Here is a 17,256-nt window from a genome sequence, read left to right as displayed (position 1 = left end):
CTTTAAGGAAAATATCCTAAAAGCAGAAATGCAGAGTCCCAGGTATGCACAATTAATATTTTGTATGTATTGCCAAATTTCCCTTCATAAAAGTATGTAAAATTTTTGCTTCTATCCTCCATTTGAGAGCCTGTCAGTGTCTGTTTTCCCATATCCTTATCAAGCCTGAGTATTGTTTTTCATGTCTGCCAATATAATATCTGAAAATGCTTTCAGTTGAAAAAAATTATTGAAAAATAGTCTGTTTTTCATTCTTACTAATTCAATCTCTTCTTTTCCAAGCTATTTGTTTCTGACGTTTCAGTTGAGTTATCCAGAAGGACCTTATTCAAGATTCTTCTCAACAAAAAAAGCAGTAATACATAGTAATCCAGAAAATACATATTGCAAGGTTACTATTAATTCATTAATAGAGGGACTTCTGATCAAGATGGAATGACAGGGGCCAGATTTATACCTCCCTCTAAAAGCACTAAAACAGACAAAATGCCATTCAAAATATTGGATATTAAGAAAAAGTATTTCTCTCTCCCTCCTTCTACCCAAGTCCCTGGCAACCGATTTTTTTTTTTTTTTTTTTTTTTTTTTTTTTTTTTTTTACTGTCCGTATATTTTTGCCTTTCCAAAATGTCATATAGTTGGCATCATACAGTATGGCCTTTTCAGACTGGCTTTTTCCATTAGCAATATATGCTTTTAAGGTTTTTCCATGTCTTTTCATGCTTGATAGCAAATTTCTTTTTAACACTGATTACTATTCCATTGTGTGGATACATCACAGTTTGTTTAGCCACTCACCTATCGAAAGACATCTTTTGGTTGCTCTCAATTTGGGGCAATTGTGAATAAACCTGCTATAAACATTCATATGCAGGTTTTTGTATGGACATGTTTTCAACTCATTTGAGTAAATACTAAGAAGAGCAATTGTAGGGTCGTATGGTAAGAGCATGTTTAGTTCTGTAAGGAACTGCCAGACAGTCTTCCAAAGTGACTGTACCATTTTGCATTCCCACTAGCAATAAATGAGAATTCCTTTTGCTCTACATCATCTCTAGCACTTGATGTTTTCAGTGTTTTGGATTTTAGCCATTCTAATAGATGTGCACTGGTATCTCTTTGTTTTAATTTGCAATTTTTAAAAGATTACTTATTTATTTGACACAGAGAAAGAGCAAGACCACAAACAGGGGGAGCTGCAGACAGAGGGAGAGGAAGAAGCAGGCTCCCTGTTGAGCAGAGTCTGACTCCACTTGGGGCTCAAACCGAGGACCCTGGGATCATGACCTGAGTTGAAAGCAGACGCTTAACCAACTGAGCCACCCAGGTGTCCCTAATTTGCAATTTTTTAATGATGTATGATATTCAACCTCTTTTATAATACTTATTTGCCATCTGTATATTGTCTTTGGTGAGGGGTCTGTTCAGAATTTTTGTCCATTTATTGTTATTCATTTTCTTTGAATTTTAATATTTCTTTGTATGTTTTGGATAACAGTCTTTTATCAGATGCCTCTTGAAAATATTTCTCCCTTTCTGTAGCTTGTCTTCTCATTCTCTTGACAGTATATTTTGTAGAGCAGAAGCGTTTGATTTTAATGAGGTCCAATTTATCCATTTTTCTTCTTTCATTGAATATAACTTTGGTGTTGTATCTAAGAAGTTGTTGCCATATCTAAGGTTATCTAAATGTTCTCCTACATTATCATCCAGAAATTTTATAGTTTTGTATTTTACATTTAAGTCTATGATCCATTTTGAGTTAATGGTTGTGAATGATATAAGGTCTGTGTTTAGGTGATTTTTTTGGCATGTAGATGTCCAGTTGTTCCAATACAATTTGTTGAAAAGACTATCTTTTTTCTGCATTGAATTGCCTTCATTTCTTTATCAAAGTTTAGATGACTATATCTGCAGGTGTCTACTTCTGGGTTCTCTATTCTGTTCCATTGATCTATTTGTCTAATCTTTTGCCAGCAACACACACTCTTGATTACTGTAGCTTCATAATAAGTCTTGAAGTCAGGTGATGTCAGCCCCTTGACTTTCTCACCTTCAATATTGTGTTGGTTATTCTGGGTATGTCTGAAGTTTTTCACAGTTCAAATTAAATAGAAACCCACAGCACCAAAAACCTCAACAATCCCAAAGCTACAAGAAAAAACAATACTGAGGACATCATAATCAAATTTCTTAGCTCTTAAAAGTAGCAATATGGAAAAAAATCTTAAAAATCAGCCAAAACAAAAAAAGACATAGAGGAGCAAAGATAAAGATGACAGATTTTATGTCTGAAACAAACTAGAACACAACACAGCAACAGCTTTAAAGCTCAAAAAAAAAAAAATACTCAAATTCTTTACCAGTGAAAAATATTTTTTTCTTTTTTATTTTTTTTGAAAAATATTTCAAAAACAAAGGTGAAACAGACTTTTTCAGATGTACAAAGCCAGAAGATTCATTACCAACATACCTGCATTTCAAAAATTCATTAATGATTTTGTTTTGTAATCACATCATATATATTTCAATAATTGCTATCTTTATCAAGAAGGGTTTTATTTTAGATTTTATTTACTTCTTTATTTGAGAGAGAGAGAGAGAGAGGGAGAGAGAGAGACTGGACACAAATGGGAAAGCGGGGCAGAGAAAGAAGCATACCCCCTGGCTGAGCAGGGAGCCTGATATGGGGCTCAATCCCAAATCCTGGGATCATGACCTGAGCTGAAGGCTGATGCTCAACCAATTTAGCCACCCAGATGCCCCAACAAGGAGGGGTTTTGTCTGCATACATTACTTATTAGGGATTTGTACCCTATGATCCTTTATATTAACACCAAAGTCCCTCATATTAAGGCTCTGTGACCCACAGATGAGAATCCTTGTTTTAAAATATAAACTTCATGGGGATCCCTGGGTGGCGTAGCGGTTTGGCGCCTGCCTTTGGCCCAGGGCGCGATCCTGGAGACCCAGGATTGAATCCCACATCAGGCTCCCGGTGCATGGAGCCTGCTTCTCCCTCTGCCTATGTCTTTGCCTCTCTCTTTCTCTCTCTGTGACTATCATAAATAAATTTTTAAAACAATTTAAAAAATAAAATATAAACTTCATGAAAAATGAAGATCTAATTCAACATCATGGAGTAGATGGATTAATTAGGATAAAGGCTGGGTTGTAATATTATTCCAAAACATAGTGGTTTACACAATACTGAATTTTCTTTCCTTCTCATTAAACAACCCATGCAGGAGGAGGGCAGAGTGGCAGATCAGGTGGCAAGTGTCTTGCCATCCTCAATATATTGCCCTCACCTTCATGGCCAAAGGTTATCCAACAAGTGGGAAAGGGGCAAAACAAAGGTGAGGGTATATTTCTTTTAAAAGTATCTTTCAGTCATATCCTATTGGCTAGAGCCTTGTCACATGACCATACCCTGAAGCCAGGGAAACTAGGAAATCTAGTCTTCAGCTGGGAAACAATGTATACTCAGCTGAAATTTATACTACCATGGGAGAAAAGGGGAGAATAAATATTGGGAAATGGTTAGCAGTCCCTGCCAAAGCAAATTTGTGATAGAGGTAAAACTAGAAAAGGAAAAGTGCATCTGATTGGGAGTTAGGAAATATGGTTGATAGTCCTAATTCAGCCTCTTACCCCTTGATTAAACCAAATGTTTAGCTGATGCTTCACCTGAATTACCTTTACTATCTACACCAGGGTTCTTAGTTATTTTTTTAAAACTGTTCCTGTGGAGAGAGGGACAGGGAGACTAAAGATCTAGGAAGTTCCATCCTCAACTTTCAGTTAAGTCCTGTTCCTTACCAGTGATTCTTTCAGGGATCATTATGAAAGAATCTACCATAGAGGACATAGTCTCATGTATGAGATCAGAGACACAGCTCTGAACTCTGCACTGAGGTCTGCCCAAACCCCAGCGCTGTTCCTAGTCAGGCAGGATTATACCAGATGGCACATGACAAAGTTCTCTACCTACAGTGATGATATCACCAGCATTTTTCTTGCAGAAGTTCCAATGGATAATACTGGGAGTACAGAGGTGGGCATTATTCACCCAGAAATCTAAGATGGTGTACTGCTTTTACTCTTCAGTGTGAAATAAACCTCCTCTCTTCATTGAAGCCTTAATTTTGAAGGGAAAGGAAGTTGATTTTAATTAACACAAGTTAATGCTATTGATTAAACTTTTGTTCTATTTTCATAAGTGCACACAAATTTGCTTAAAGACAACTAGCACTGCTGAGAATTTAACAGCTTTGTTTTGCTATGAGAGAGCACAAATGATGACAAGAATTACACCAAAATTGGTCAAGATAGTTGAGTACAACTAATTATCTTTAAGTATTACACGATACAGGGAAAAATGACTTCATTTTGCCAATAAAATTTAGTTTAAGCTTTATTTAAATTTCTATCACCAATAAAAATCAGACAAGTTTAATGATAATTTTTAAAACATTTTTTTTCCATTTATTCTTACAGATTATCTAATATTAATTTTCCGGTAACTCAAGGAAGAGTGATTTTTGTCTTATTAATGAGCTAAACTTGGAAGAGATTTATATGTACAGCTCTTATTAAATACATTGATAATAATAATAGCTTCAGCTCTATCTTAGCATCTTACTCTAGAACAGGTACCCTATGTATATATGATGCTCTCAAAGATGAGTCAGAAAGCAAAAGGATTTCAGAGCAGTAGGCAACTATAATTATCTGTCTGGATGAATGGTAAGGCACTTATTTGCATTATGGTTCCCATTCACCAAAAGAAAGAAAGGCATTCTTCCTCACTTGCTCATGTTGGCTGAGAGCATAAGGAGCACTCAAAATGTTAAAAATACATATTAAAAATATATTATCAGCAGTCCACTAAATATTGCATTGTACTATTGTGTTGTATTATATATAGTGTTAAATGTAGATTAACAGTTTTTATAAGTATGTTCATACACTAACTTATACAAATGTATTGAGAGATATATATATGTGTATGTGTATACATATATACACTCTAAATGATCACTAATCTACTTTCTGTCCTGTAGATTTTCCTATCATATACTTTTACAAAAATGTATTCATATAATATATGGACTTTTATGACTGGCTTTTTTCAATTAGCATGCTTTCAAGGTTCATTCAAGTTACAGTATGTACCAGTATTTATTCCTTTTCACAGCCCAATAATATTTTATTATATGGATATAATACATTTTGTTTACTCATTCATCCCCTGAGGAACAGTTGGATGGTTTCCACCTTTTGACTATTTTGAATAATGCTGCCATAGACATTTGCATGCAAGTTTTTTTGTGGACACAGGTCTTCATTTCTCTTGATATACCTTGGAGTAGAATTGCTGGGCCACCTGGTAACTCTGCTTAATCATTCGAGGAACTGCTAGACTGTCCCAAAGTGGCTGCATCATTTTATATTCTTACCAACAATGTATGAAGGTTTCTACTTTTTCACATCCCTGCCTGGATTTTAACTTTAAGCAATATTGCTTTGCTTAGAATGGTGAAACAGAAGGAGAGGAGGGCCTATCAGAAGCCATGCCAGCTCTGGACTGCCTACTTTCCAATTTCCATAATCTGAGAAAAAATAAACCTTTATCTCATTTAATCCACTGCTCTTCTGGGTCTCTGTTAATGAGAGCCTAACACAATTCCTAATTCATGAGATTCAATTAACCCCTTGGAACCCCTTGAAAAAATCATTAAGTTGAATATGTAATTTTTCTGTGGAAAAGTTTTGTCATCCTGTTACATTCTGGAAAAGGTACATTACTGCATATCTTCCTTAATTTCAGATTCCATCATTCAATAACTATTCTCTTAGAACTTGTTTCAGGTTCTCAACAGGTTTCAGGTTCTGTGGGTGCTTTGTAAAATTGAAACAACTGGATATCCAGAAACAAATGGAAGTTTATGGATGGAATAATTCTTTAAATGGAAAGGAAAAGCCTTCATTGTGGTGATGCAGAATGGGCATAAGTTTTATTATTTCCTTCCTGAAATATCCTGATGTTAGGAAAAAAATAACCATGATAAAAAGTCATTTAAAGATTTATCTTAACCTCTCTGGGAGCCCAAGGAATTTCAGTGCCATTTGGACCAGAGAGGGCTTGTATCACATACCTGTTCACTTTTAGACATTGTCTTCAAAGCCACTTTCAGCATCCATGATAGATTGCTTGACTCGTGGCCCAAGTTTTCACCTTGGCATTTAGAAAAGTAAAAGGAAACCTGAGTAATTAGTTACATAAATCAGTTTTCTCATTCACTTCCCCCAGTACTTGTATTTCAATTATCTGCATTTTGAGGCGATATTGTGAACATACCATCAACCTGCCATTCTACTGGCTCTCTTGTAACAAATTTAAGTATTTTCCACAAAGCCAGCCTTTGATAAATAGGGTTTCTAATACATTTTCATGTAACTAGTAAATCAACACTAGTGGAAAGGAGAACATTACAGAGTCAGGAGATTTTGTGATCTATTTCTCAGTTCTTCAAACAACTGATTGATACATTCACCCAACATTCATGGAGTACCTAGTATGTTAGAAATAGTGCTTCATTCTGGTAAAAAAAATAATTTTTCTTTTTAACTCCTGATAATACGTTTTTACACATTATTTAGTGGTTCTTGGAAGCAAGTATTTTAAAACAAAATAGTTGTCTTTCTTTTGCAAAGAAGCCTTTGTTGCTCATTTTAAAGAGTTTTGTATTTTTCTTTTTTCCTTCTTATAAAGAGCAAAAATAATTTGGCTTGGCATGTATTGTTAACAGGTTACCTTGAATGCTTTTTATAAAACCCAAATATATAGGAGCAATGTTGTCTCTTCCAAAGTTTCTCTTGAATCTCAGCTTTTCAACAACTTGCTATTTTGTAGATCATATTAATTCATTGTTTATTTGTAAACATTTATGAAGGACTTGATGTTTGCTCAGCTTTATATTTTGTGCCATACTAGGACAGGCTCAAATACATCTATGACAAACAAAATCCCCAAAGAATATATCCAGACAATAATGTCAACTTTTAAGGTTATGTAAATTTCTGGAGCTGTACCATCTTACAAACTTTCTTTTAAAATGTCAACAACACCTATACTTTATTCATCTTGGCTAGGCACCTTTCTATCTTGAGATTAAGCTAAACCTCTCATGGTTCAGACAACCCTGGATTCAAACCCTTGCCCAATATCCTATTAGCTAAATGACTTAAAGGCGCTCTAGGGAGTGTCTTATCTGCAAAATAAGAATAACTTTATCTACAGCAGTGGGTTACAGTAACAACTAAATGTAAAGTATACAGCATATGCCTGGCACATAGCAAACAGCCCATTCATGTTTGCTGTGGATTTCAGATTTGTTTGCATCATTACTCAATAACCATCTTTCATTCCACTCTGTTAAATTGTTCCAACCAGGGCAGCCCAGGTGGCTCAGCGGTTTGGCGCCGCCTTCAGCCCAGGGCATGATCCCACAGTCCTGGGATCGAGTCCGACGTCAGGCTCCCTACATGGAGCCCGCTTATCCCTCTGCCTGTGTCTCTGCCTCTCTGTGTGTGTGTCTCTCATGAATAAATAAATAAATAAATACAATCTTTAAAAAAAATTGTTTCAACCAGTGACTATTCTATGAACTTACTTATAAATCTATAACATAATTAGGGATTGAGCCATAGCACATTGGGACTGCTTTTTAGCATAGATGATTTTAGGAAGCACCTATTCCAACACCTTCTCTTTGTGTAATCACCTCAAGGTACTCTAAAAGCAAGAGTTTGGTGGTTTTTTTTTTTTCTTTCGATAAGGCAAAATCACTACAACCGTCAATAATTTAAGATTAAAAGATATGATTGTTTGGGAATGAAACACACACACACAGAGTTGTGTTTTCCCCACACATCCTTTCTCCTTTAAGTTCAAAGTTGACTTCCAGATGACAGGCCCCTGTAACTTTTCTTAGCATTGAAGTCGTGAGGTCTCCTGTCTCCTAAAGCCGCACAAATCTTAACGTGCAGGCAAGCAGGGCGCTCCGCGCTCTGCACCGGGGGACCCGTGGGGCGTTCGCCGCGGCTCGCACCTGCCGGCCAGGTCATTGTGACGCACGCGCTCTGGCCACGTGGAACACCTGCGGGAGAGCAGGGGCGGGGTCACCCCGGGCGGCAGGTCGCAGCGGGGGCTGCCCCAGGAGATGGGGGCCGAGGAGAGTCCCCAGGGAGGACAGGCGGAGGGAGGCTCACCCCCCCATCCCAGACCTGCCCCCCAAAGGTGAGGCCCTCGCGCCCTCGCTCCTCCGGGCGCCGGGGTCCTGCGGGAGGGGTCCCCGCTCCGGGCGTCGCCCGAGGATGCGGGGGGGCGGCGTCTGCGGGGAGGCGAGGCCGCCCGCTCCCCCGGCCGCGGCGCTGCGCTGCGGCGCGCACGGGCTCCGCGGGCTCCTATTCCGGCGGGCGGCGAGCGCCGCAGGAAGGGCCGGTGCCTGCGCTCCCCCCGCCCCTTCCCTCGCCTTCTGCTGACGCTGACGTCGGAGGAGGGAGCCGGAGGGACGCTCCGACCGCGGCCGGGAGGCTCCTGGGGGCCGGGGCTCCGAGGTACCTGCCCTCCGGGGGCCGGGGCGGGGGCGCGCCGGGCGGGCTGCAGGCTGCAGCGGGAGACGCCGGGCGGTCGGGGCGCCGGCCTGAGGCCGCCGGGTGACAGGCGGGTCCCCTTCCCCTCCCCCGCCGCCCCCGCGGGCCTGGGCAGGTCTGGGGGGATGCGCGCGCCCTGAGAGCGCGCGCCGGCCCCGGGGGAGCGGGGGGGGGGGGCGCAGCTCCAGCCCCCGCCCGCGGCACCCCCGGCCGCGCCTCGCGCTCCCAGCCGCGCCGGCCGGCCCCGGGGCCCCGCGGCCCCTTCTGGGCCCCTCTGGGCAGGGACTGGTGTGTGTCCGGGGCTGACTTGTGGACAAGTTCACCTGCCGCGGCGCCTGGCGGCTGCTGGTTCTCTCCGCCCGTGGCCCATCTTCGGCCGAGGTGGCAGGGAGCAGACGGGTCGGGAGGCCTGAGCTCGGTCTCCCGCAGGCGAGGTGCTCAGCAGCCTTGGACCCCACCGGGGCAGGAGCCCCTAAACGGGCAGGTCGCTGCAAACCCCGGCTCGTTTCCTTAGGGTGCTACGGACTCCGCCTTTCCTGCCTCGGGCTGTTGCAGCTCCTGCTTCCTCTAGAAGCGGTCATATCCTGTTATTATGTCTGCCTTTGCCCAGAGGCCCCCTCCCCTTCCATTAACCTCCTCACTCTCCTCACTGCCTTTTTTTTTTTTTTAAACTTGGATTGTCCCCAAGGCCCCTCATCTTCTCTTTGGGGGTCTCAGAAGTACAGTGCCCTTTTGCTGGGAAAAGGCATTAACTACCTGGTTGGGGAGATTTACAGTTTAGAAAGAGAATCAGGTTCTTTTCTGTTTAGATAGCTTAAAAAAAAAAAAAAATCAGCATGAGAAAAGGTGCCGGGTAGCAGCCTTAGAAACTGAGATCTGGTAACTTCATAAAAATTATGAGGGCCTGGAAAATATATCACCAGCTGGATTGAGAATGATATTGAATGTAGGAAGAAAGGCACATAAGGCATTGGCCATTAAGGTCCTATAAATATGACTCATTGCAAACATGTTCATGTCCAAACATTACAGTAAAAAGGCTCTCCAGAAAAATCTCAAATTGGTTTCTGTGGACCTTTAATTTAGATTTTCTGAGATCTGAACTGTTGGGGTTAGGGAGTGAAGTAGGAAATACTTACTGGTTTGAGATCAATGCTCCAGACTCAGTTTCCTACCTTCTATTTAAATCACATACACAGCCTAAAAATACTTTTAAGTGGGTTTTCAAACCAGTTTCTTTTTAGGTTTCAGTCTTTATTTTTGAAATGTCTTGCATAAAGAATATCAGAGGGGCCAAATCAGTTTATGATTAATAGTTCAAACATCACGGTTTGCTTTTAGATTACTATGTATATATTTAATTACTGGAGATGTGGCTTTCTAAATGTACCATTTTGCATTATATAGGTAGATAATTCTATTATTAAAGATGAGTATTTAGAAAACAACAGTTAAGCAACCTGAGGTTTAAAACACTGTGGATACTCCACCCATGGATCATGAAATGGTAAAAGCACTGGGTGGTAAATGCCTAGACGGTTTATTTCATAGCTGTGTTTCCTCCACTTGGTACACTTGAGTATCTGACTGATTTCCCTGAGCATCTTTATTGTCATGCATTTCTCTCTATGTCAACTTTATGACAAATACAGACAATTTTGTTACTTGAAGGGAAATCTTCAGGATTGCTGCACTTTCAATGTATTTGACTAAACAGTACTTTTTTTTTTTTTTTTTTAAGGTGCAGGCAGTTTTATTAGAGGCAAGAGAAGTGTGGTAACTGAAATCACATGGCAGGGTCAACCTGTGTTGGGGTGAAATTTAGGGTTACAGAAACCTCAAATAATAGAAAGTGGGAAAGTTGATAGGCGACAAGGGTCAGAAAGAACTGTTCCTTTTTATTGGTTGAGTTTCACAGTTAGAAGCCTGATGGTAGGTGGCAACATTTAGTATCAGTGCACTGGTCACGGATGTCCTTTTTATTCCATCTGTAGTATTAGATTTACGGGAACCATAGTCAAAGATACTATCTGCATGTTTTTGTTCATGAGGCATTATAGATCACTAATTAATTAACCTTATCTCCATCCTCACCCCCATCTAGAATCTGCCTTAGCAAAGTTTTGAATTTCAAGAATAATATGAGAAAATATTTTTTCCCTAAGCTGTCACATTTTGTACCACAATCATCCCTAGTATCATGGAGGACGTGCAGAGGACATGTAAGCTTTGAATCCCAAAAAGAACAGGATTGGAACCCTACCTGCAGCATGTAAATAGCCATGTGACTTTGAGCAAGTAACTTATGCTCTCTATGTTAGCATTTTCTTATCTATAGAGTAAGACCATACACCTTGTTGAATTGTAGTCAGAATTAGAAATAATATATTTAAATGTTTTGTACAGTAAATAGGACTTCAGTAATAGTAAATTATTCTTTTACATGCTAAACATATGTACTGTCTGTATCTGAAAAGGATGCTACTGCTTTTCCCCCTGGGATAGGAAATGTGTTCCAATTTGGTTTTGAGTAGTTCAAGTGTTTTGTAGCAATGCTAAGAGCTTGGGCTTTCTGGAATACTCCCTGAATCTGGGAGATTCAATCTCTCGTCCTGGAACAAAGCAAAGCTAATTTGTTCCAGTGGGGATAGATCTTCCAACCCCCTGCCACTCAAATGTGATCCATAGACCAGCAACATTGGCTTCCCCTGGGAGCTTGTTAGACATAGATATCTCAACCTGCCCCGCCCCTTCATCCCCAGCCCTCTGAATTCAAATCTGCATTTTAACAAGATCTGCAATTGATTCGTGTGTATATTAAATCTTGAGAAGCATTGTTGTAACCTGGTATTTATCAAACTTTTGTGTCCAATAGAATCATTTGGGAACTTGTTAAATTGGACTTCCAGTCTGGCTTCTCTCATCTGCTGTTAATACCTCAGGTAGCTCTGATGTCACCACTTTGACAAACACTGCACTAAACTATCCAGCATAGTGCTCTAAGATGGGACTCTGCCCACTTCTTTAACAAAACATTTTGGCAAACATGAGCTTTTTTAAATATTAAATCCCCTTTGAAGTAAGTAGATATTATAATCCCTGTTTATAAGAAAATTAAGACTATAGGCATGATTTACCCCAGATAATGCATATAGTAGAATTGTGTTGAACCTCTGTAAATGCTAGTTAACCATGTTTTCACTATTCCAGCAACTAAATTAATTGTATTTTGTGTGTGTGTGTGTGTGTGTGTGTGTGTGTATACATAAATGATTTCAGATACTAATGAATCTCTCCAGGACAGGGATAACTATACATAATAGGACATTTTATAATGCTTTTAAAACAAAGCCTTCCTTCTATATGACTGAAGGCCATTTACTTAGGGTAGCTGATTTTGAGCTTCATCTCAAAAGGATGATGTCAACTTGGCATTATTGTCAGGATAAGCATAAGGTACATGAAGTGTACATCCTAGTGTCTGACAGGTGGTAGTTCCTCAACTAATAGCAACTACTTATCCTCGTATAAACCTAGTGAGACAATGAGTTCATGAAAAGCTGAGAAAATGGCATTGCTCATGATGAGAAGTATTTCCTCCTAAGTCAGATGACATCATTCACTAGGCCTTTGACCACAGCAGAGGAGTAGGGTCACTATTCAGTACTCAGCAAAGCATTTGTCGTACGTATGCTATGTGTTAGGCACCATTCTAGTGCTGGGAATCCCAAGACAAGACCTACATCCTAGCCTGCTCTGGAGGAGCCTACAGCGTAGTAAGACAGAGAGAAAGAGAAGAATCTGCTGACAGTTACATTTCAGTGAAAGCAAGGAGAGGATGAAACCCAGGGCCAAGACACCCCACTTGGATGACAGAGTGAGGAAGAGTGCAAACAGAAAACCTGAGAAGACTCATGAAGGGGGTGGCCCCTGAGTTAAGGATTAGAAGACCAATAAGAATTTGGCAGATTGAAAAAGGCTTGAGAATAGAGAGAGTCCCCAACATAGTATCCAGTTTATAAAGAAAATACTGGCAAATAGCCCTCATATCTGGAGCCCACCATACATGTGTGTCCTTGTTAGCTGAGTGACCTTGGGCAAGTCTGATTATCTGTGAGTTGAGATTATTAAATGTATTCATCAGGGTAAGTGCAAGACTGGTTTCAGTTATGTACTGGATAGTCGTGGAGGTGGTGGAAGTATTAGAAAACAGAGACTGATATAAACATAGACTGATATTAAAGTTATCAGAATTAGAGAAAAAGAGGCTAATTTTAGAATACATTTAACAGAAAATATGTAGAATTAGAAGAAGATGACCAAAAAGGATAACTGAATGCAATTCAGTCCTGTGAGGTGGGAAGCATGAGGTACATGTGTTCAGGAATGGATCACTGACCATGTAGGTAATGGTATATTGTTAACCCTAAGAGTCTAGATTCTGGAACAGAAAGTCCTGTTGTTCTAAAGGTGAGAGTATTTGTACATGGAGAACTAAGATCATAGCGGCCACTTCCCCAGAGCATACATTAAATTCCATTCTATTATTTGCCACCATCATGATCTTTCACACCCACGTCTTTGTTCCCAGAATAGGGCATGGACACCAGCGTCTGAAACTTAATGATCCTTGGGAGAAATACAGCCTTCTCTGCATGTGTCTGGAGAAGTGTATCCTAAGCCAGAGACTGAGGAGATAATTGTAATAAATGGTGCTGCCTCTCCTTTCTGGTGCTAACCCTGATAGCCATCATCAAAGTTTTGTTGTACACAAGAACAGTTTTGGCAACGGTTTTAGGACTAACACAGCACCTGAGCCTGTGACCAGGAGAAATTCTTTTTTAAAAACAATTTTATAGAAACAATTTATAGAAATGGGGCCCATTATCTTATCTCTTTCATTCAGGAGTAGAATGGAGTGGTTAAAAACAGGAACTCAGGAGTCAAAAGCAGACCTAAGTTTACCAGTTATTGACTTTGGGCAAATTATTTTACCTTTCTCAGCTTTTTTTTCTTAATTTAAATTCAGTTTGCGAACATATAGTCTAACACCCAGTGCTCATTCCATCAAGTGCCCTCCTTATGCCTATCACCCAGTTACCCCATCCCCCCCACCGACTCTTCCGCAACCCTTTGTTTCCCAGAGTTAGGAGTCCCTATGGTTTTTCTCCCTCTCTAATTTTTCCCACTCAGTTCCCGTCTTTCCTTTATACTCCCTTTCACATTTCTTATATTCCACATATGAGTGAAACCATATGATGATGGTCCTTCTTCGATTGACTTTTTTCACTCAGCATAATACCCTCCTCTCAGCTTTTTTTCTCATTTGCAAAATGGGGTGGTATCTCCTTCATTGTGGCTGTGTCCACATATGAGATAATGGTGTTAAGTGCTTCACACATGTAAAGTGCTCAGTGAATGGAAGCACACAATTACTGCCCTTTGTCCAGTACATATTTACCAAAGGCCTGCTGTGTTTCAGGGACTGTGCTTGACGTAAGGAGGCAGAGATGAACCAGTTAGGGTTCCTGCCCCCAAGGGACTTGCAGTGTAGTGCAGGAGATGTGGATGTAATTAGCTCAGTGCAGAAGAGCACTGAGAGTGCAGGGTACTGCCAGCAGGGGGCAGGTAAGGACTGTAGTTAAGGATAGGAGTGGGAGATCCCTGGGTATGGAAGGGTGGGTGTTCAAGTAGGAAAGCCTTCACTGAGGGGGTGACATTTGAGGAGAGAAGTCAGCTCTAAATTGGCCAATTGGATAAAGGGGGGGAGAGCATTTCAAGGGAAGGAAATTTCACAGAGCCTTGGCATAGTGTATTCAGGGAAGCTCTAGCCTTCTGAAATGGCCGGAAAATAGTTCTGTGTGGAGTATAGTGAAATTTTGAATTTTCATTTGATGTTTTTTGCCAAGGAGTTTGGAATTTCTTTAGTGGGAAGAGAATGCAATTAAAGCATTTAGAGTGAGAGGGCAGCATGATTAGAACTGCATATTATAGTAATAGTTCAGACCATAATATGAAAGATTGGAGTGGGCAAATATAGGCATAGTTTTGCCTCTGAAGGCCTAGACTAAGTCCTGGCTGTCAACATAGAAAAGACAAGATGTAACTAATAGCTTTTTAGGAGGTAGAATGGAGAGAACTTGGAGACTGGCTATAAAAGATGGGAAGTCAAATCTCCAGTTTGGACCATTTGGTGGATTTTGTCCTGGCAATTAACATAGGAACCACAGGGGAAAAAAAATAGAATGATTTGGGGATGCAGATGGAGAGATATAGGTTCAGTTTTAGATGCGCTGAAGTACCTGTGGGACATCCAGGTGAAGATTACAATGGGGAGATGGGAATTTAAACACTTCTTTAGAGCACCGCGTCCATATTTCCATCTCCCTACTGCTGTCTCTGGGGAGCTGTTTAATTTTGGATGTCATTAGCACACACAAAGTGTATTAAATCACCTAAAGAGGCAGGTGAAGTACAGTAGAAGACAACCAAGGTCGGAACCTTGTAGGTCACTGAGATGTGGGCACAGAGAAAGAGGAGCTATCAAAGAAATTAGAAGAGATTCAGAAGTGTAAAGTGTTTGCTGAACAGTTAAGGAAGGGGAGCTTGGTCAAAGGTCAAGTGAGATGAGGACCTAAGTTGGATTCATAGTGAAAAACTTTCTCTGGCATGGTGGAGAAGGGAACTGTGTGGGCTGAAAAGACCTCAGTGAAGAGAAGGAAGAGATGGTAACTGGAGGAGGAAAGAGTTTAAAGAACTTGGGCTGAGGGCAGAAAGGGAGGTTAATTAACTTGAAGAGAGGAGATAATAGTTGGGCGGATGCAGCAATTACTGCTGGTTGTTGACTGTTGCCGGAATGTCTCTGTATGGCCTCTCTAGCATGGCCCATCAGGATTCCATGAAGTATTCCTAGAGAAAGTGCTCCAGCAAGCACTCTAAAAGCTGCAGAGTTGCATACAAAAGTTGTCATACAAACCATTTAGCTTCCATATTGTTTTCTGGAACTCTCTAGTCAACAATGCTAGCTGATTCTGTCTTCTGCCATCCCAGCAGGATGAGAAGGGGAAAGGGGGTGAGACCTCTCCCTTCCAGACAAAGAGAAAGGAACAGCTGTAGTTATAGTCATGGTGCTGGATAATTCCAAAGAAGTGAGCAGTGGTGCACGAAGAGTGGAAGCTATGAGAGAGGGTGCCTAGCACAATGCCAAGAGCCATGATTCCCTATAGTAAATGAAGAGGGGGACTGGTCATCATCACCCTGGAGAGTTTTCTTCCACCTGTTGCTTCCTGAAGGCCAGGATTAATGTCCTTGTATCTAATGCTCTTTCTTCAGTGTTGCCATAGGCAGCATGGGCATCATTGTGAAGTAGGTAAACTTTGCATTGGTGCCAAACCACTCCCTCCTTTCTGCTTCCTGCTTTTCTCTTCCCTGCTGCACTCCTGACTTGGACCTGCACCCCTTTGGACTACTTCTTGGTTATTCTCCCTGCCCTACCAGGTATATGCCCATGGCCCTATCTTTCCTGACCCATCAACAAAACAAAACAAAACAAAACAAAAAACAGTCTTGTGCCTTATTTACTCTGAGTGTTGCTGCTATTTAATCCTATAAGCAGCTTTTCTAAGAGAGTAGAGAGTCTGGAAAAGAGATCTTTTGACTAGTTCTCAAATAATACCAATTAGATGACCCAGTGTAGGTAAGGGTAGCTCTGTTAGTTGGGATACATGAAGATGTAGAACTTTCTGTTTGCTTCCCTTTGCTGCTTGACTTTTATTTTAAAGTCCCCTTCTTGCTTCTCCCTCCCCTGCCTAGGCAGCCTTCATCCCTTGCTCTTAAGCCAGCCCAGACTCACACATGAGTTAGTAGCTACAACTTTACCAAGGAAAGTCCTTGACTACAAGCCATTTCCAGAGAAAGGAGCTGTGGTCATTTATCTGTGCATAGTATAGACATTTTTAAACTACCTATTGGTGTGTGTGTATTTCAGTTATTTAAGACTAATGAAACAGGCTTACTCTGTGTCTTGGGATGTTTTCTGGGTCTCAGTTCTTTGCCCTGTGAAAAGAGGAGATTTGACTGAATGATTTATAAATTCTCTCTTACCTCTGAGTGAATCAGTGAAGGCGTAAGAAATTACTTGATAATCTCTATAATTGCTTCAACTTATGAATTTAATATTAAAGAACCTTGTAAACAGCGTCTCCCTGATTATTCTGATTGCTGAAATTATGCTTATGTGTAATTTCATACATTCACATACTTCTATCATACCTGTAATATTATTAACCATATATTTCTATATATTAGTATATGAATTGTATATAGTATATTTCATTTGCAAATATGTACATATACTTTGTAGGTGTGTGTATATATATAAATATACATAGAGACAATTTTATCGTTTCACTTTTAGTGATTTTTTTTTTTTTGATGGTCTTATAGTAGTTTATTATCTTCTTATTTCCACGAATCTGATTTGAAACTATTAGTGCAGGGACTCTTGGGTGGCTCAACAGTTAAGTGCCTGCTTTCAGCTCAGGCGTGATCCTGGAGTCCCGGGATCGAGTCCTACATCGGGCTGCCTACATGGAG

General features: G+C 40.5%; 1 protein-coding gene and 1 long non-coding RNA gene across 15 annotated transcripts in view; one reads left to right on the top strand and one right to left on the bottom strand.

Annotated features, from left to right (window-relative positions):
* Positions 1 to 4,390: 4,390 nt before the first annotated feature.
* LOC140599715 (uncharacterized) lies at positions 4,391 to 9,173 on the bottom strand. The gene is made up of 2 exons (XR_012002674.1): positions 8,985 to 9,173; positions 4,391 to 8,165 (listed from the first exon to the last, which is right to left on the bottom strand). It is a non-coding gene; the product is annotated as an uncharacterized lncRNA (long non-coding RNA).
* ICA1 (islet cell autoantigen 1) overlaps positions 8,170 to 17,256 on the top strand; it is a 140,737-nt gene continuing 131,650 nt past the window's right edge. For 3 of the 14 annotated variants that reach the window (XM_072764406.1, XM_072764407.1, XM_026003829.2), the window contains exon 1: positions 8,186 to 8,305. The gene's annotated coding sequence lies outside the window, so the exon portion shown is untranslated. Of the gene's footprint in view, positions 8,306 to 8,397; positions 8,626 to 17,256 lie in introns of those variants that run through there. The other 11 variants (XM_072764409.1, XM_026003832.2, XM_072764408.1 and 8 more) reach the window with 7 other exon arrangements.

Source organism: Vulpes vulpes, chromosome 7 (genome assembly GCF_048418805.1).
Source record: "Vulpes vulpes isolate BD-2025 chromosome 7, VulVul3, whole genome shotgun sequence".
Classification (NCBI taxonomy): domain Eukaryota; kingdom Metazoa; phylum Chordata; class Mammalia; order Carnivora; family Canidae; genus Vulpes; species Vulpes vulpes.
Note: the sequence above shows the minus strand (reverse complement) of the source record. Positions and strands in the feature narration are given on the sequence as shown.